Genomic DNA, 18,449 nt, shown 5'->3' on the forward strand with positions numbered 1-18,449 from the left:
AAAAAGGTGCATTTAGTCACATGAAAGCATATGGTTCTGATTGATTGATAAAATACATGTACTGCTACACTATTAAGGATGCAACACTGCCTGTTCCTCCATCTTAAATCTCTATATTAGGTGGAAATCAGACAAAAAGTCACTTTGGATAGCTCAAAGACAATCATTTCCTGCCTTCATCAGTAAGTCCAATACTTACCTTACACCAGACTCTAAAAATTCTTTCTTTATCCACTGCTGAGCTGGTCTACGAGAGTCACAACTCCCAGCAAATAGAGATCATGATAAGCTGCAACTATATTAACCTAAAAATTTGACTGGTCACTTTGCTACCCACAAGCAGTACATGGGCTACCTATCATTGGAGGAATTACACAACATGGGCAGCATGCATGGAGCTGCTGAAATGACTGAGTATTTAAACAGAATACTTTGTGGGCTCCGAAGCATGCACTGAGGTACTTATAACATCAGCTGAAGGATTTATACCCCCTCGGCCTGCAGAAAGTTGGGATGATACTCTTTCCGCACAGCTCATGGGAAACTCAAGGCTCATTGTTTTTAGCCCACAGTGCCGAGACTGCCAAAATTTAGATCACTGCTAGTACAATAAACGACTGCCCATAGGAGGATGTGGTTTTGATGGAGTATGAGACTGTATATATGTAAGATTTACTTCAAAGTAATAATGAAAGCTAAGAAAGAATTAGTAACCATATCTTTCATTTTAGCAACAGTAATATTGTGAGGAAACAATCACTTTCTAAAAAAATATATCTATAAAATATTTGAAAGCACAGAATAAAAATATGCCTCATCAAAACAGTTGAGTTTTGCTTTGCTTCAAATAAAAGTGCAGTTTCTTGGTAAGAGACGTTAAAGTTTCAGATATTGAGATTCGAGATTAAAAACTCAAATTATTGCGCTGATTTTTTCATTTGAATTCTTCTATTTCTAATCTAGAAAACATAAGTGTTTTAACTCAGAAATTTGAAAAATTAGTTTTATAGATGTTCAGCAGAAGCATTCACAGCAAAATATCAGGGGTGATTACCAATGCCACATACAAAATTTTTAGGAGAGAATATAACATTCCATACTTATTTATCTTATGTATGGATTTAGTGTATTCATTCTTAAAATAATAATCATAGTTTTACATTTGCTTTAAATGAGAAATATTCTGGACAGATGTAAAATAATTTAGATCAAATATATCTTGACAAATGATAATGAAAACTTGAATTTTTTAATTATGTTGTTTATTTACTAATTTTGTTTGTATCTTTTCAGTTGCAGTGCAACTAGCCTGTAAGTGTAATTTCACAGGTCCAGCTAGTAATTAATAATAACTGCGATAAAAAACTTTGCTTTTAATTAGTTTGTTAATCAATAACAGACAGATTAAATTTGGAAGGAAAATTGAATATCAAAAGTACACTTTGCCAGATGGCAACAAACTGCTGCATGATAGTTAAAAATATTTTACATTGAGCAGTGGCAACACATTTTTTTTAAATAGCTGAGTTTATTTATTATTAGCCCAAAGGGGCATTATCCAGAAGGGCAACTAGTCTAGAAACTGCATTTTGCATTAAATCATTTAAATAAGATGGATCACTTTTCAGATTGTGGCCACCAAATATAATCGTCCTGGATTATATTTAAAAATAACTAAATAATGAAAAATCTGCATGAATGTGTGTGTGTTTCTCGTATTGTTAAAAAACAAAGACACCTAGAGCCATCAAATTTTGAATAATAATAGTCCTCCACCTGAATATAGGGCATCTGGAAGCCCAACTTGGAATTTGTTTTATTGTTTGTTTTATATTTTGTAAAACTTTGACGAATTTTTGATTAAAAAACTGAACAACTTCAAAGCGAGCAGTGGCAACACTGTAGGGAATAAAACATTTTTATCTCCAGGGCGTGAGACTGTCTATCAGAAATTCCGTAACTATTTTTAGCCCAAAGTGACGTTAGTCCAAATGCTCTCGAAGCGTGTTTGTCTGTGTAAATAATAATTTAAAAAAAAAGGCCGATTGTTGGGCGTATTATAAAATTTGCAAGTTTTCGTGTTTTTTAATTTTCTTTCCTATTCCCTCATTTATATATATATATATTATTACTATTAAATCTGAAAGATAGATAGATACCTTTCACCTTGCTGTGTGACAACACATTTCTTTCTAATCACCGAATTTTCAGATTAAAATTGAAATATAAATATCTTGCACTTTGCAGAGTGGCAACACATTACTTTTTAACCTCCGATTTTGGTAAATAGAAATTTATTAAATTTGCACAAAATATGTAATAAATCAAAACAAATTCAGAATTACCACTTTGAATTGCATATGTTTGGATGCAGAAGTTCTTGTGTTCAAAATTGGATAGTTGTGGGTGCCGCAAAGAACATACATGCAGGTTCTATATTTATAATAGAAAAGAGATATATGTATTTTTAAGAACTATGTTCTTAATTCTAAAGAAGGTGGTCTTCCGTAATTGGGGCTAAATTGCGCTGCTTGGTCAGTCTACGGGATAACACGTAAGTAGCCAGAAACATAAACATTTATTTTCACAGCATTTTAATTGGGAAAAGCTAACTTGAAACCTGGTCGAACTACTTGTGTTCAGTGACTTTACTCTTCGATGCTGGTGCGCCTATTTTTGCTGTTGAAGAAGACGGCCCTGGGTCTAATCGGCCGCAAAATCGACAATTCAAAATTTACACCGAACTAGAGTTGCTTTTTCTTAGCCCAAAAGGGCTATTAGTCTCAAAACGGCATTTTGTGGCATTTCACTTTTTAAATTGCTGCCACCAAATATCGCCCTGTATTATATTTACAGAAATTAAATCATGAAGAATCTGCATGAATTTATGTATCTTTCTCGCACTGTGAAAATCGAGGGTACCTACAGCCATCGAATTTTAAATAACGTGATCATCCAGTCGGACCTGGACGCGCGAATTTTGAATTTCGAATTTGTTTTATAATCTATTTCATATTTTGTGAAACTTTAATGAATTTTTGATTAACAAATGGTGCGATTTCAAAGTGAGCAATGGCAACACTGTTCGGGAAAAAAACACTATCTTCAGCGCGCGAGACTGTCTATCGAAAACTCTAAAGGCAGGCTGTTTTTAAATATTTTTACCCAAATGTTTTCGAAACGTATATGTGTATGTGAATGAAGAAAAAAGCCCCTTTGGGCGAATTATAAAATCTGAAAACTTGCAGCAGAGTTTTTGTTTTGTTTTGTTAATTATTCTATAATATTTTGATCATATTAGCCGAATTGTAAGTGAATTATCTTCCATGTTTTCATATGCAAACAGGCAAGATTTCTTCAGATGGTACAATATCCGAATTAAGCGGCGTTTGCTATATTAATTTTTATAATTTTCCTTAAAAAATATATTATCAGTACTACGAGTAGAAATGTGCAGATAAATAAGATTAGGAAACCGTACAAAAAAAAAAAAAAAAAAAAAAAAAATTACGCTATGAATGAAATGCAATTCGGATCATTCAATAGTTTATAAGTCATATTAAATTAGTTTTATTCTGAATTTAAAACCTCAGATAAGGCATGTAGTAAAAATAAGGTTAGTAACACCGTTTTGAAGCTAAACCGTTAAAGTTACGGGAAGCCAGTTAAAGATGTCATTAATCGCCTTAGCTGAATGAAATTCTAAAACAGTTTAAGAGGCTGAAAGGGAATTTTTTATGACAATGAACTTTGAAGAAAAGATATAACTTAATGCGATTAAAAACAAACGCATATTATTTATAATTCTATTCCTAGTCACAATTTATTTTTCAACCCAAAATTCCGTCATTTGTGTCATATAGACATCATTAATTTGTGGATCGTTAAATGCTAAGGACTGTTTTTTTTTAGTAAACTGTGTTGTTTTTTCTCAGATGAATTTCAACTGACAACATGGAAAAAGTTCTCATGTAACTTCCTTTCTCACATTACCGATGCTTTTTCATTTTGGAAGAAGACTCACGTCATATATTATTGTTCGTTAAGATAAGTTTTATGTTTTATTATTTAGTAAATGATAGTAATAAAATAACTCGTAAAAGAAGGGAAAGTTTATTGGTAACGTCGTTACGATGCAGCCCACTGGTCAGCTGGAGCTCACTGAGATGTTTTTTCCGCTACATTAATGTTGCTGCAGTACATTCACCCTTATTAAGTAGCTTTTAAATATACTTACATATTATGCCATTTGATAATCCCTCTTATTTATTTTCGTTTAAATCAATAATAGGCAGTTAGTGAGTGAGAAGAATTCATCTTCTGATTTATGGGTAAGTTACGCTGAAAGACTTGTTCAAATTGGTTATGGTATTTTATTATGGCAAAGTATTAAAAGACTGTCTGCCTTAAGACAGATGCCTTTGTGAAGAACTCTTTAAAGGAAATTGGTTCACATTCACATTGCACACAAAGGAAAACTTCGTGCAGCTAAGGACCGAACCCAAGGTGCATAATTCGTAAGGGCACATTAGTATAGCAACCGAGGGAGGGATTTGTAAAACGGACCACTTGACTAGTATAGTAGTATTGATATTTTCTGTTCTGTCACGTGACCTTGGTCACACTTAAAGTAGGATGGTTGAAAGTACTTTCCCGCATAGTTTTCGCTACAAAATAATAAACGTGGATTTCTTGAGAATATTTTCAATGCGAAATTGGATCACATATTAGATACTAATTACAAAGATTCCATTATCTAGTTGAAAGGAATATAAATACATGCTAGGTACTATGAAACATGTTTGAAATATAATATAAACACCCCTAAACGACTATCAGTTTGAAATAAAACGACTATCAGATTCAGCGTTACAAAAGCCGTAGAAGCCCATTGGTCCAAACTCGAAGCCCCGCAAAAATTGCAGTGAGTTTTATTATTATATGCAAACATGCAATTTATAGTATTTTACATGTTTTTGTTACCAGTCTCACTTGTCTCTGACAATGGTCAGCATAAGCCCACGACATACATCATGGCAAGAAGTCAAATGCGCCTGTCTCTGGGCCTTGGGCACCGTATAGGTGACAGCCGGACTTTAACTCAGTTCCGCCCCTAAGTTTGAGAAAAAGCACTCCGGGAGGACGGGCCCTACCAACAACCTCTCGAAAGACTTTCGGCTCGCCACATAATTAGAGTGCCCACATGCCGCACAAAAACGTAATAAACAGCCATCCCTTCTCCGGGATTCAAACTCGGACCTTCGGTACGACATTCAGACTCACCAACTACTATACCTGTTGGTTTCGGTACCGATGTGCTAGAAATTATACGCAAAGAATGAAATGCTGATATTTAGTGGTCTTATCCGCTTGACCAGTGGTGGGCTCATTACAGATGCGTAAGTTTTTATATTTAAATTTGATACAAAAAGAATTGAACCTAATTCTCTGACATGATATTGTAGTCATTAATTTATAGATTTATTTACTGACTTATTTAAGCTTGATTATTAAAGTATTTGAAAAAGTAATAGAAGTTATTTGTATTTTTATGCCATCCAGATGTGATTATTATTTTGTTTTCATAATTTATTACAAGAATTACTAATCTTAATACAACACAAATAGTGTCATAAAACTTCCATTGGCTTTTAAAATCAAATATATATGCTTTTTCATAGATCTGATTTAAATAAGCATGTCACTCCTTTCTAGTTATCTAACGTTATTAATAGTGATAGATATTCGACTTTCAAATCGTAGTAAAACAAAATTCTTAGTGAGTTTAAGTACTATACAAACTTAGTCGAACTGTTGGCCACATTTTTGATAATTTTATACAGTTGTTTTTTTGTATTTTATAATAGCTGTGCTTATGTAAGGAATAATTCGGATAATTATTCTTTTCAAAATGAAGAAAACCCATATTTGCTTTAAAATAGTTTCTTCGTTTAATGTGCAAGTCAGATGTTAATCATAGAATAAAAATTAGGATAGATCCTTTTTAGTGTACGTTAGGATTGTTTTACTCGATCATGTATGGTTTATCGTGTGTATCTTTAAATGCGATTTGTGCCAGTAATATTGACATCCAAATGTCATCATTTGTTGTGGACTGGGTGCTGCAATTAATTTTTTACTTGTAAAATAGGTGAAAAAGTACGAAATTATGTAATAATAACACTGAAATAACATAGAAAATATATGTAAGTAAATAGAAAATATATGCAAGTAAAAAAAGGCATAAAATTAACCAGTTGTGCTTTAACATGGTGTCGGCAACATATATAGAATGGGTATAAGACGATATTTAAATTGAATCAAACTTATATTAATAAACTATAGTATAAAAGTTTTAGTGAAAATTTTTGCTGTTATACATTGTTAAAGTTACTGAAGAATGAATGCAAATGTCTCCTAATAAAACGATTTATATTGATTGCTGTGTTTAACAATAAGAACATTTTTCCGGGCATTGTATGTTGTATGGAGAAGAGAAATATGCCAGTGAAGAATTAAAAATTAAACAAAATTTTAACTTAGAAAGTTTTGCATTAAGCAATAAATTTAGAAAGATTAAAATGTTTCTAATGTAAAGTAAATAAATAAACCTGTATTCTACATAGAGGTATGTAATATATGGCGTTAGAAACATATTGTTGCAATAATGTGGCAGATCTTTTTAAATTATTGTGTATATAAATTAAATTTATTTAAAAAAGTAGAATTACCATTGTACTAAGACAGATTATCTTTCCAGAAAAAGCGGAGTAAAAATTATATATTCACATATTAACTCTGTTTTTAAAATTTTCAAATAAATTTCACATAGATATGATCAGTGTTACTGCAAAAACAATTGAAATCTTTCGTTCATCATCTGTTTATGTAATAGTTTGCCGCCCAGCTGGGATAGTGAATCTGACTGCCGTACCAAAGGGCCTGGGCTAGAATCCCGGAGTAGTTATGGCTGTTTATAAAATGTCTGTGCGGCATGCGGGCACTCTAATAATGTGGCGAACCGAAAGGCCTTTCGAGAGGTTGCTGGTTGGGGAAGATTGATGGGAGACCCTTGAGCCCGTCCTCCCGGAGTTCTTTCTCTCAAAATTGGGGGCGGAACTTAGCTAAATCGGGCTGTTGCCTATACAGTGCTCAAGGCGCTTGCCATGGTGACCATTATCAAGCTTGTGCTTGTGGGCATGTGCTGACCACTGTCAGGTAAGTGAGATTGGTAACAACAACAAAAACATGCAAAACTGTGTAAATTGCATGTTTGAAAATAATAAAACACATTGCAATTGTTCAAAAAGTTATAATCTTTCATCCACTTTCCTATAAGTAACTACTTTTGGAATGCCTGTCAAGACGCATCATTAACTGTTTACTATTTGAGAGAAAATAAAAAAAATACTTCTAAAACAAAGAATTAAGAATGAGCTTGCCATTGAGTTATTATGACCTCTTTCTGTACAGATTCGTTTTTTGGATTCTGAAAAAGGTGTTCTAGAAAACGAGATATCAAGAGATTCCAATCCGGCTCAAGTATCCTGTTTCGTACTTAACGGTAAAATTATGCACGGTTTCTGCACATTCTGGGAGGCCTGTTAAAACCAGAGGAAAAGTATTCTTTAAACGAGTCAATCGTGCATTACTTTTTATCTCATGGATTGTGGCTGAATTTGATGTCAAGGTTTATCAAACGACCTCTAAGATCGATACCGTGGCATTTAAGAAAACAGTAAAACGCTCTTTTTTGTTTTTCATAGCTAAAACTGGAAAGCTGAAAAACTTTCTTAGTTAAAAAAAGTCATAACATGATATTTTACGGCGTGGCCAATTGATGAATTAGAGCAGAGGTCTCAAACTTCTGGCCCGCGGGCTTCATGCAGCCCCCGAAGCAATTATATGCGTCTAGCGAAGACATATAAATTATGAGTTTGTTGAGAATACATTGTTACAAAGATTTTAAAATTTAAGTTATTTGAAGTCCGAGTTTACATTATTTTCATGACCATTAAAAAGTAACGGGAATAACGCGTCAGAAAAATCTATTAAGAGCTAGCTTATTTAGAATGTGATATAAAATTTATTCAAATATTTATAGATGCAGATTTTATTAAACTTTTATTCATACTTGCCAAAAAATATACCATAATAATGAGTTACGAATAATAATAACAAGTTCAGTTGCGAATTTTCTCACTAAGAATAATCGCTTTGTTCGCGAATACATTTACAATTGAAAAGTCCCCCTCCCCAGTTAATAGGAATAAAAAAACGATTAACCGAAGAGCATCTACAATCCGTAATGAAGACAATTTCTAATAATTTCTTGGCAAAGCTTTTACAAATTGCAGATTATAAGAATATCAAGGAAGGGAAAGGTATTGTCAGATTCAGTTTTAAAGGGGAATTGGGTGGTTGGATTAGTCAAACTTATAATAGAGAAAATCTGGGATAAATCTTCTTTATTACCGTCAAAAAGCGCAAAAGTATCATCTACATAGCAAATCCTGAGACGAAAAGATATTTCTCAAATAATAGTACGTATAAATATCAGCAAGTACAGTCCTGAGGGGATTGCCCATAGCTAATCCTTCAATTTGGAGATAATATTCGTTTTTAAAAACAAAGTGTGTTTGACTCAGAGATTTTCGTAAGAGAAATTAACTCTTCAATTTCGGTATGTGTGAAATGGAATTCTAGAACCCTAGTTTCAAGACAATTTAGTGCTCCTTCGACTGGAACATCGGTAAGCAGTGATTTAACATCAAAAGAAACCATAATGGAACGCAGGGGAGAAAAATCTTGAAGTTTATCGACATCTTCAAAAATTTTTACGGTGTAAATATTGTTAGAAAGTAAAGGAGAAAATCTGGAAACTAAATATTTGGGCAAAGGATATGATGACATTCTTTAGTTGGAGACTATAGGTCGAATCGAAATTATAATTTTGTGGACTTTGTGGAGAAAACATACCAGAACAGAACCTTATAATCCGCAATGAATCTGATTTCATTACTATTGGTTTACCGTAAATCCTTATGCGTCAAAAAGCGCGTCCGTTTACCGCCCATGCTAAGTCATGTCACCTGGCTATCAAAAAAAGGCTTCCTTTTGCTATTATGTATTTCGCGCTTTCAAAGTTTGTTCCTCAGAACCTTGCTTATTAATGAACTCGAGTATTTGAGATCAGTTGCCATTGACCGAGGATTTTCTTCTTAAAATAAATGTCAGCTTACCATCAAATAACACATTCCGCTATTAGAAATAATATTAATAACCTTAATCGTGTTTTCATTTCATTCTTCACTCAGTTATAAAATTGCACGGATTCTCTAGAACAGGAGTTCTCAACCGATGGTACGCAAGAGAAAAATAGGTGGTACTCAAAGAATCAAAATATTTTTAACTATTAAATTCAAAAATTAAACCCTCAACATCCTGATTGAGTTTTTTCCTCTAATATTCGTAAATTTATGCGATCTGAGCTTTGCTCAAGAGTGGTGAAGGTAGTAGTAGTAGTACTTTGTAGTGGTGGCACTAAAGGTTTTTAATTTTTGTTTAGATGGTACGTGTTAGTCAAAAGGTTAGGAACCGCTGCTAGAAGGTCAATTTTCAAGTCATTCTCTGGTCATTCAAGTCAAGTTTTAAGTCATTCTATCAATAAAATCCATGGTTCCATTTATGATTTAGTTCTTGGGGAAGCTATAGCATATATCGTATCTGTGTGGTTTGAGGCATATCGGCCAAACTAAAAGACCTATCAATAAAATATGGTTTATCAATAAAATTCATAGATCCATTTTAAAGATTCCATTTATGATTTAATTCTTGGAGAATTTATAGCATGTAGTGTCTGTGTGGCTTGAGATAGATCGGGAAAACTAAAAAAGCGTTTAAGTTTTGTATCAGGGAACACGAATCTTATTCCCGAAAAGGCGAAATTAACGTCTTCGATACTTAATTATAGTTGGAAATTTAACCATAATTTTGACTTCTGCAAAAATTATTCAGAAAGCTTCTTCAACTTGTGAAATGGATTTTTTGAAACTTTTCACATTCATAAATTTATATCTTGTTAAGTTAATGACTTTAAGTTCGATAGTTTAAGTTCGTTAATGACTTTAAGGTCCTTCCTGACGTTTTTTAAAATTAAGTTAATTTTTCAATTTCGTTACCATTTTTGCCGACAGACGGCGCTACCTTCCCGTTCCCTTTTCTGATGTAAGGTGTAAATACGATAGTCCCCCCTACCGCTACTCTCCAACCCTTTCGTAAACACTGCCAAATATCTGGGAGTCACCTTTAATAGATTCTTCACTTGGTCAGCCGCACATCAATACACCAATACTACTTTAATCCATAATATCATGTCATGCGGAAATTTTATTTTCTACTCTCAGAAAACTCAGCACTCAGCATGACCAGGAAAAAGCGTATTTATATCACCATCATCCGTCCCATCTTTTCATATGCCTTGCCTGTCTGGGCAAATGCAAAACGTAACGAAATTAAAAAACTGCAAACTATCCAAAATAAATTTTTTACGACTAATTACTGGAGCGCCTTACTTCATCAGAAACAAAAATCTTCATAGAGAGCTGAACATCGATTGCGTTAAGACCCACCTTAACAAACTGAACGAAAGTTTCTATCAAAAAGCCATCCATAACCACTTTGCTGATTTTTGATGATGATAGTGCTAAACTATGTAATAATCGATGACGACTACTTTGCTCGGCCCTTCACAGCTCATATCTTTAATATGTTGAGTCAAAACCGCTAAAACTATCTCATCCCACGTCGAACGTTGGACGCTTTCTCCACACAAGTTCCTAATCTGCTTCTTAGTCACTTCATATTTTACCAAGCATCGAGCATCAATAGAGTACCGAACGGATAAAGTATAGACATAGATATCTGCAGATCGTCAGTTCGATGTTCAGTGGGTAACGACTTTTAGAAGTACTGGTCTTCTCCAAGATCTCCAGCAGATTCTTCACTTTCCCAAGTCATGTTTTTGGGTCATTTTCTTTCTTTTGAATGCTGATATCCCATCTTCGGATCTACTCGTGTAAACCTCATCACCATGCCCATTGTGGAAATATCTCAGGTTGCAGGGAAGTACTGCTGCCGCAGTAGAAACCCTGCATAATCACGTTCGTATCAAAGTATCAAAGTACTCTCCAACAATACAATATTAGTAATACGACTCAAACTGCACAAAGACCTCAAACTGCAATTAATTGATGAATATCTAAGAAAACTGAATAAGAATTTCTTTGATAAGGCCACAGTTTGTGAACATATGAGCAAGTTGCATATTTTCTTTTACAAAGTTTTAGAGGAGGATCGTGAAGACCATTTACAGCCCACCTGACTAGGGACTCAAACTTTCCCACTTAATATGGTAATTACTTTTGTTTTTATTGTATTTGTAATTAGTATTTTATGTATCTCATTTTCATTTTTATTTTACTTGTATCTTATGTTTTGATACACCCTCATGACTTCTCACGCTCGCCTCGCCACACTCAGTTGTTTGCACTTTCAGCTCTTAAGTTTTTCGCTGCTTGCGATGCTGGTTATCCTCATCCTCGACTTCTTGCTTCCTTTGTGTATTTTATCTGTTAAGATAGTTTTACGTGATTGAGCCCTTTGGCATAATGTTTATCGAGCAGGATAAACTATATTTTCTATATGGTATTCCGGCAAAATAATCATCAGTAAGTCAGTCGGCTATTCTTCAGCCTGCTTTCCAGTCTTACAGATCTGTTTGCTTCTGACTAGAGGGACTTGTACCTGTTTGTCCTCGAAATCGGTTGAGTTTGTCCTCGAAATCGGTTGAGTTCTTTGCTAAATCTACGCCAAACACAAGATTGTTGCTTTGCTAATTTTACGTTTCTGACGTGTTCCTCTTCTATTTTGATGTTTTTAAATGTTGAAATTTTCAAACTGCAAATATCAAACAGTCGAAAAAATGGAGCAATTTTAAAAAATTTGCCGAAAATTCAGATACTAAGTTATAATTTTCATACAAGTTCCATTCACAATATTTTTTCCTCTCTATTCTATTTGGCGAACAGTAGAGTTCTGATATGCTTAGTTTGTTCATTAAACGAAGACATGAGCGAAAAATCGTTTTAACATGAAATAAAATAATCTAAATCGAATTTTGAAAAAAAATCGCTTCACCACATTGCATTGTCACCGACAGTGTGTGTAGAATATTTGAACTCGATAAAGGAAGCAGGTTAAAAATCAATGATAAAATTCCATTCACAGTGAAACGTCATCAGTGAACTAAATAACAGCTTATAAAAAAATCTTCAAACAGTAAGTTACATAAATGCATTTTAAATAATAAATGCATTGCAATCAGTTTTGTCCTGCTTAACACATGAAAATTTATGTAAACTTTTACATTGTGAAACATGCGATTCAATCAACTTGATATTTTTAATAAGCAGAAATACTTGCTTGTACCTGCATGTATTTGGTTTTACTGTTGTCAATTTAAAATGTATTTGTTACAAGAACATATACCTTCTTTTTATAAAAAATTCAAGCAGAGTGTAAACAAAGTTCTACTTTAATTGACTTTATTCAGTAAATTACGCATGCTAATTTCTTTCTTTTCCTTAATTACTTCTTCCGTACCTCATTACCTTTGAAACTGAGCATAAAATGTTCGTCCTTGCGTAAAGTGATGAAATACTTTGCTTGGCAAGACAACAGAGCGGTTGATTAAAATTGCCACAATCTCTCAATTATTACCCATAAAGAAGAACCACAGCAATGTAACTGAATTTAACAATATACCTTGATATTGTGAGATTATACTGGCAGGCTAGAAAATTTCTAAATATCATTCATATATCGAATTTCCTCGCGTATTTCCTCTCTTTTTTAAACTAATTTTACCATTCGGCGAATGATTTAATTTTCGAAGGAGGACACGGTTACAGTAAGAACGTAACAAATAAAAAGTAGGCATGGTTAAACTGCTGGTAACTGTTCTAATATTATTTCTTTAAAAGAAACCCACATTCCAATAAGAATACATATATGATGTACTATTATAATATTATAATATCTGACTAATACTAGTATTATAACATTATAATAGCTGTCCTATGTTGAGCTGATATCCGACAGTAATTGTGCTGAAGCGGGGGATTTAGCTCAACTACCTCGTATCTTGACGTCAATTTCCAAGAGGAATACAGGAAAGGTAAAAGAGAAGCGCAAGGCGAATAAAAGACCCGGATTTAAAAAAAAATTGGACACGTCAGCAGTGTATTAAGTTACAATGAGATGGAACGTAAATAACAGAAGTAAGCTGAAATCACAATATTTGGAAAGTTTCATAAGTGTGAAAACGCCTGCCACGTTCAAGTCACTTAAGAATCTGCACTAAGCCCGTTTCAAATAATAAACGCAAGGGGAATAAAATGGGTGAAATATTAATACAAAATGCAAATATAAACTGATTACATTTATATAAGAAAAATTTTTTAATGAAGGGAACACAATTTACTAGTAAACTAGCCCTCAGAGAGGGAAAATTGTGCAATAGAGGAAGGAGGAAATGAGGCAAATATTTTTTTAAGTTTTTAGAACTTAGCATTAAAATGCTAAGAGCTCTTAGCATTAAAATATTAGCTCTTAGCATTTTTTCTCTTAAAAAATGAGCGAGAAGATACGGTGTACATAAAACCTGCCCCATTAGGTGAAGCTCTTGTTTATATATAATTCACGACATATAACTAGCCCGTCGATGGTAAATGCTTGAAATTTTGTCACATTTTGAATACTGGTTGCTGCATCGGCTATTTTCAAGTGCTTCATTCCGATATGTAAACAAAGATGAACTAATTTCTACAAGTTCAGTATTAAAGCGTTGCTCTGAGTGTATATTGGCTAGTGGAAGGTAAATTCTACGCTTATGAGCTTAGATTTAAGCCTGGTATAAGGGGAAGGCCTTCATAACAGTGCTTGCGTCAGAAAGGTACAGGTAGGCACCTTTAAGCAAATTAGTTATTATTTGAAAAGACAGAAACGTTCATAATGTTTGACATAAAAGTGCTCTATATATATGCAGATCTGTTTCTAATGTGTGAAAGGTAAAATACGAATATAGGCCGAGGCATCGCTATGCAAGTAGAATTTTAATTTAATTTGCTACTAAGAATAATAATTCTACTTGCATAGAGGTGACGCTGGCATAAAATTACCCGTACTTTTGATATAAAAAGTCCTTAAAACGTAGAACACTAGAGAGAGTTCTTGGCGTGAAATTGTTGTTGGACACTATTAGAAAATACACGATGCAAAGAAAATGAACTCGAAATTAAATAAATTAGCTTTGAATATTATATGCAATATACACCTTATGTCCAAAAAGTTCCAAGACTTAATGCAATTTAGAGAAAACTCAAGATGAAGGTTTTTAATGCTTATGTCAGCCATATGAAACTGCCAGAAAAGTCCTTGTTTAAAATGTTATTCAACTTATGTGTCGCTGTAGTTATTCAACTTATGTGTCGAATGTCGGTTAGGTCAGGACAGTGTTGACCAATCATGTGAAGTTAGGTTTTCGTTAATTAAAAAAAAAAGTCACTCGGCGCCAAATCGGGCGAATATGAAGGGTGCTGGCACGTGAACTGGCACGCGTTTTTTTCGCAGTTGATTGTGCACATTGTAGCGCAACAAGAAAAAATCTTTCTCCTCCCATCACTCCGGATGAGCCTGCTGAATCCTCTTGCACAATCGATCCATGAGACCCGGGAATTCCATTCCGAATTTTATCCCAGTTATTATTATGTGCCAGGTAAAAAACCTATTTCGGAACTTTTCGGACAGACGATATGTATAGTACAATGGCTATTGAGCAACGATGTTCTACAATGCGATAAAAATTTTGCAGCAGAAAGTTTTACAAGTATAGCAACACGTTCATATTCAATATTTTGAACTCGTGAAAAAAATTGTGTGCGCCGTATTATGTAGTTACGAGTACGTTACGTAGTAGTATAAACGTTACGTAGTACATAAAGAACTCAAAATTTAACATCCTCAAGAATTTTCAGCACTACACTTAAATCGACATTCTCAGCACTGCACATAATGCCTGTCACAAGTTCAAAACTATGAATATGCACATATATTACTGTGCTTGGTAACTGTCATCCCACTTTGGAAGATCCTCATAAGCGTCCCGGGACACACTAGTATCCACTGGCTATTTCTCTGATTATATTATATATATTGTTTATAGTTAATTCATTTAATCAATATACTCTTTTTTTGGCATTGTGCATTTCCTATTATATCATTGCCACTGCAGTATCTTACAGTCTTACAACATTTTCACAGCACCACAAGAACTTTTTTTTTGTGTGTGTACTATTTTTGGTACTTTTTTTATGCCAGACGAGAAAGTGGTTAGTTAGTGACTCTGACTGCTAAACCTAAGGGTCCAAGTTCAAATTCCGGCTGTAGTTTGTCCTTCCCTTCATAGGCGGCAACGCTGGGGCACCTATTAGATTCCTCCATAATAAAGCCATCACCGTTTCTGGACTTAGTAGTGGCCAACGACTATAAAAGTCTAGATCCCGTCATTGGGGGGGGGGAACTTTTACTTTTTTTCAAGGACCATTTCTATCTCACGTCTACAACTTCAATGACTCTTTATCATCTTACTTGAACATCCTCGCCTATACGATGCTTCCATTCGTCTATATGACGGTGTATATACGCTTTTCTTTTTTATAATTAATACTAATGTGCTTAGAGCCCTATAACTACAAGTAAAACCCTAAATAATAATCATGGTCTAACGTCTACTGAGGCTGAATTTTACAAGTTAAAAACTGGTCTTTATAAGATTGTAGGCACCTTCATGCGTGAATCAGCATGTTATGAAATTTTTGGCTTTTCGAACTTTGACCAGCTTACAGCTTACATAAATATATCGATACCTTTATGATGAGGCACTGTCTTCAAGTAGACCCGGTTAGAAAACGGAAGTTTGATTATATCATTGAGGAATGGGGGCACTTAATGTCTATTTATAAGAAAGTCCTTTGAATGGATTGACGATGGGAATGATGTTCTAGGAATGCTATGTGTCAAAACTAGACTCGGCGCCAGAGCAAGGGCAACCAGTGCTGCCGAATTTAAAAGAGAAATTTTTTGTTAGAATTTAGAGAAGCATCGAGTAACAAAATTCAGGGATGGCAAAATTTTTGAAATTTAAGAGAGGCTCTGGCAGCATAAGTAAGGTACTACAAACGAAGAATAAGCATAACTAAGAATTTACGGAGCCACCCGGCAACAGAATTTAGGACTTACAGAGATTGTACCGGGCCACAAAATATATAGCTCCGGCACTAGTCAAGTACTGTGTTCGGTTTAAATAATTTTTATTACATTCTACTCGAGTATGAATCTAAACTGAAATTAAAACGAACAATTTTTATTACAGATTTTTATGTAATAGTTTATGATTTTGACCACTTGAGACCAATCTTTATTTTTTTTATCTCGAGATAAACGTAATTAATTCATCTTGAGATAAAAATTAGGTAAGTATTTTTTTTACCTTAAGCCGTCTTGAAAAACAAAAATAATTTTCTAAATTTCGCCATTTTTGTCAATACAGATTTCTATTCCCGAATTCTTATCGGTGCTTCTCTTGCTTTATACGCCAATTAGAATTCTTCGAAAAATTACTTCTCTGGAACATTTAATACTATAAATATATGTGTCTCAAACACTGAAGATTACAAAATTACAAAATTCAGCATTCGAATAATAATTATTTATACAAGTAACTAACATATTTTTAAAAAGTATTGGCACATTTTAAGCAAACTTATCGAATAAAAATATAGTTTGATATTGTGGATTATAGTATCTGGAAAAGAATAAAACAAAATCTGAAACTGATTTTCAAAAGTTCGTTCTGCATTGCGATTAAAAGCACTGAATACGACGAAGATAATAAAAAATAAAGAAACTATGTTACTTACGAAGATCACGGCGGTATCTAAAACAAGGCCTTCCTTTTTAAACTTTTTTATACGTTACTTTTTCCTTCGAGATGATGAACTAATTTATATTCTTTTTTATGTTTAGACAAATGGCTATGTTGGAAGTTTCTTTTCTTTTCTGATTCTCATTCCTTTGAGAGATTTTATTGTTTCTTTTCACACTCTATAAGCTCTTTTTGTCATTTTATTTTGCGCTTTATTCGTCTGCAATGCATGGATCAGTTATTCGTCTTTCGGATGCATGTCAAAACCAAATTGCATGAATTACTTTCTCACAGCCCAGATTAGAGTTTCATGCTTTTAGACGATTAAATGTTGAATCTGTGTATCGAGAAGTATCAGATGGGGCTGGACATATTTTGTCAACGGTATTATCATATTATCATAATGTTAATGTACTGAAAATTAGTGCCCTCCCGCTCTCAGAGAGAAGAGAATACAAATCTCTTGAATATTTTGTAAACAGCAAACTGAAAATTATGTTTATGAAATATTGTCAGATATTGTAAATCATTATTTCGGGCAACATGAATTTTAAAATGTATTACTTATTTAATAATAAGCCTAATATTCTTATAATATATAAATAAGCCTAATATTCTTATAACATGGTTTCTCTCTTAAACGATAAGAAAATTGAAGAAACTCTAGTATAGCAGAACAACACAGTTTCAGTCTAGCACGTTAATGAGTATGCATATACCTCTTCTAACGCTTTTTGTATGTGCATATTTAGATAACACAAATTTAATTCTAAACATTTACAAAATTAAGTTGTGTACTATACTATCGTGTGTAATAACAATAATAATCTATTTATTTATACATATGAAATTAAATAAATTTCGAGATTGCTCGCAGTCTTGTACATCGAAATTGTTTTGAAATTTAGTCGTGCCCGTCATTTTGTGCTTTAAGTATTCGGTTGATAGATTGTATAAACTTCTAAAAAAGTTATTTTTGAGTCTGTATTACTAATCTCTTTTGCCATTTTTAGAAGTAATTATTGCGAAATTATATTTCATTCCCAGATAATATATGAAAGTAAAAACATTTTTAATGGAAACTTTATTTCTTTGGTGATAAAAATACAAATTTTGATTGTAGGTTAAAACAAAAAAAAGCATATCACGTTACAAAAAGCCTAAATTTATAGAGATCACAGTGAGAATCGTTAAAAAAATATTTTGTTTTTAAACTTTTTCGGCATACATCCCTCTATTCTGTATTGGTGTTTAGTCTCGTATAGCACGCTATTTTCTTGGAACATATCTACCGTGTTATATGAAGAATATCTGTGTATCCTTTCTTACTGCCCTCCCCCGAAAATTAAAATGTGTGCTTTTAGTTAATGTAATCAGCTAATTATTTCAAAAGCAAATCATTATT

At 33.4% G+C, this 18,449-nt stretch overlaps 1 protein-coding gene across 1 annotated transcript in view; it reads right to left on the bottom strand.

Moving 5' to 3' along the window:
- Nucleotides 1-18,449, bottom strand: part of LOC118186784 (uncharacterized) — a 43,120-nt gene that overhangs the window by 2,346 nt on the left and 22,325 nt on the right. The gene's annotated exons all lie outside the window — the stretch shown is intronic.

The sequence above is a fragment of the Stegodyphus dumicola genome, chromosome 12 (genome assembly GCF_044657685.1).
Source record: "Stegodyphus dumicola isolate Sdum_Otavi_A_Nest chromosome 12, ASM4465768v1".
Classification (NCBI taxonomy): domain Eukaryota; kingdom Metazoa; phylum Arthropoda; class Arachnida; order Araneae; family Eresidae; genus Stegodyphus; species Stegodyphus dumicola.